This window comes from Mus caroli, chromosome 14, assembly GCF_900094665.2.
Source record: "Mus caroli chromosome 14, CAROLI_EIJ_v1.1, whole genome shotgun sequence".
Taxonomy (NCBI): Eukaryota; Metazoa; Chordata; class Mammalia; order Rodentia; family Muridae; genus Mus; species Mus caroli.
In genome coordinates, this window is record NC_034583.1 from 107,207,092 (window position 1) to 107,210,726 (window position 3,635).

Consider the following 3,635-nt stretch of genomic DNA (forward strand, 5'->3'; position numbering starts at 1 on the left):
CTTCTTCTGCTTCTGCTTCTTTCTTCTTCTCCTCCTTCTCCTTCTCCTTCTCCTTCTCCTTCTCCTTCTCCTTCTTTTGCTTTTATGATGCATCTGGGATAGGAAAAAGAAATATCTCAAGATACCACAGCATGCCAATCACATTTTTAGGTGACTCATCGACAGTATTGACACATAAATGATATTTTTCTATCTCTGTTCTCACCGACATGAAAATTAGTTACCGATTTAGTCATCACGTCTAAGTAGAACACACGCACTCATATTAAGTATATTTGAGCACTTTTGAAAGACAGAACATATTTACAAGCATCTGTTGCCACCTTATGCCTAACAGAATAAGCAATGTAGGATTCTGAGAGACACTGTGGCATTTTTCATTTACATTTGTGTGACATTAACACTTAATCCAACTCAGAATGGTATCCTTTTGGGAAACCACCCAGTTCAGTACCCCACTTTGGCTTCTAATCCCCAGTTACACATAGCACTTCTCTATGAAGGACCAGCCACTTATGTTAGGTGGCTCACTGTATGTTTAGAAATCAGTATGTTTTTTCCAATAATCATGGTGCAATACGAAAGAAGCCAATGTGGATTCTCCAGGATATTTGAGAATAAGGACTTATTTTTGTGGCTTTAAGCTCCAACTTCCTTTTAAAATATTTCTGCATTATCTTCTATAAAACAAATCAAGATATCGCATTCCTTACTATGCTTTTGCCCCCAGATGGTTTACATGACAACACATTACATGAATGAATGTGAGCCCATGTTCTGTGCACACTCATCACACATATAGAAATGCCTGTTTCCTTTGATTCAACACCAGAATTCTCAAGGGTATGACTACTAATAAGATACAGTGATGCCCATGAGCCAGGCAGAGCTGAGATGAGGGGCAGCTGACAAAGCCACATCGTTGGTCATCTTACACAGACATGGACAAAATGTTTTTAACGTGCCCTTCCCAGTGATTGTCACTGCCCGTCGTATGGTTTTATAGACTGATTTAATGTTAAAGGTTTCATTTTTTTTTCCTGTCCCCTAAGCCTTTTCGTTCAGTTTCCCCTTTTCGATCCTTTGGGATCCTCCTCCCAGCTTGAGTTTCCCATTCCAGCATAGTGATAGGAGATGTCTCAATGTTCCCTTGTCACCCACGGCCTGCCCTCATTTGTGATGATGTTGTCCCCTAAAATCTGTAATCACATCATGACTTGTGTTATGAGTAGAGAGGAACGGAACCCCAAAATTGGACACTAGAAACCGGTGGGTGATGCTCATGACTGCAAACACTTAGCTTATCCAAGTGCCTCTATTTACATGTCCCTTAGGTTTAATATGTATTTTTCTAACAGAAATACCCGTCTGCAATTGATGTTTATTATACTTTGTATATGTTACAACAAAAGCTAAATGGAGGCTAATGTCTTCAGCAGAGAATGAACAGTAAATTTATGAACACGAACGCTGTAGTCCTGGATTGGCAGCCACAAGACAGCTTTCTGTCACTGCAGTGAAGGCCAAGTTGGCACTTTGATTACAGCCATCACCGACTATAGCACTAGAATTCTGACTTCCTTACTGGGAGGAAGGTGACGTGACTCATCTGCTTCAAACATAAAGGAGAGGAACTACTTTATCTACACTGAGAAACTCTATCCATTGATGCACAATAGTAGTTTCAAATGGAGCATTCTTTAAATCAAACACATTGAAGATATTATTGGATGTAGAACCATGAAACTTAATTTACATTCCCTGCTATAGACATTAGCCTTCTTTAATTCTTCTTGCCATTCTATACATATTTTGGCTACAGACTAAGCACCAACTTAAGTCTTCAAGGAGGAATAAAACTTAGCAAGGTTCTGGCTTGCAAATCTTTTCTCACCTCTCTGCAAGGCTGAGTACCAGGTGGTTTGACTTTAGGTTTCAAGTGTTGGCAAATGCAGCTTTTGACTTCTCCAAAAGCTTCCAGATACTCAACCTCATGTTCTTTGACTTATAGTCACTAGCAGATATTTAAATTAAAAGAATATGTAGCCTTGCTGCCAGAAGAGCAAAGGAGTCCATAACTTATAAATCTGCAGTGTGTTCCTCCTTGGTAGTGATATTAGCCAGTGCTTAGTTTTAGGCCAACATATACAAATAGAGTATTGATTTGTACGCATTCTGGAGACTTGCTATGTCATAGTTTGCTATAGCCCAGACTCAGCTTAGCTTGGGACTTCACTGAGAGTGGAGTGGCTGCTGCAATCTTTGGCATTGCCTTGTAATTAGGGACTTCATGAGCAACACCTTAACGAGGGTACCACAGCGAGGTCTCTGTGTGCATATACAGAACTCATGTGCAGGATAAATGTGTGCACCAAGCAAACCTGAAACTTTATGTGACTGTCAAATGACTATTATTTGGGTTAAGATTTCTTTTTCATTTCTGATTTGGATAGAAAATTGCTATTAATCTTGTATTAAAATAGTTTTTAAAAATCTACCGTTGCGCTTCTCTGTGTTTTCTTAATGATTGCCATAACCTAACCTTTGTATTTGTTAAGCATTTTTGTTGACATCATTTTTAGAGGCATGAGTACTAAACATGTAGTCAACAAGGTACTCACAACCTGAAAGTTATGAACCCCTCTGAGTGTAGGACATTGAGTTTCTTTTTTTCCTTTATTTACTTTAATTTATTTGCATTTCAAGTGTTATTCCCTTAATTCCCAATTTCCCCCTTTCCAGGAAACCCCCTATTCCATCCTCCCTCCCCCTGCTTCTATGAGGGTGTTCCACCAGCCACCCACTCACTCCCAACTCCCCACCCTCGATTCCCTTATGCTGGGGCATCTATCCAGCCTTCATAGGACCAAGGACCTCTCCTCCCATTGATGCATGACAAGGCCATCCTCTGCTACATATGCAGCTGGACCCATGTGTACTCCTTTGTTGATGGCTTAGTCCCTGGGAGCTCTGGGTGGTCTGGTTGGTTGATATTGCTGTTCTTCCTATATGGTTGCAAACCCCTTTACCTCCTTCAGTCCTTTCTCTAAGTCCTTCATTGGAGACCTGTGATCAGTTCAATTGTTGGCTGTGAGCATCTGCCTCTGTATTTGTCAGACTCTGGTAGAGCCTCTCAGGAGACAGCTATATCAAGCTCCTTCTAGCAAGCATTTGTTAGCATCCACAATAGTGTCTGGGTTTGGTGACTGTATATGGGATGAATACCCAGGTGGGGCAGTCTCTGCGAGGCCTTTCCTTCAGTCTCTGCTCAACACTTTGTCTCCATATTTGCTTCCATGAGTATTTTGTTCTCCTTTCTAAGACCCAAGCACCCACACTTTGGTCTTCCTTCTTCTTGAGCTTCATGTGGTCTGTGAATTGAATCTTGGGTATTCCGAGCTTTTGGGCTAATATCACCTCTCAGTGAGTGCATACCATGTGTGCTATTTTGTGCCTGGGTTACCTCACTCAGGATGATATTTTCTAGTTCGATCCATTTGCCTAAGAATTTCATGAAGCCATCACTTTTTAATAACTGAGTAGTACTCCATGGTGTAAATGTACCACATTTTCTGTATCCATTCCTCTGTTGAGGGACATCAGGGTTCTTTCCAGCTTCTGGCTCTTATAGGACA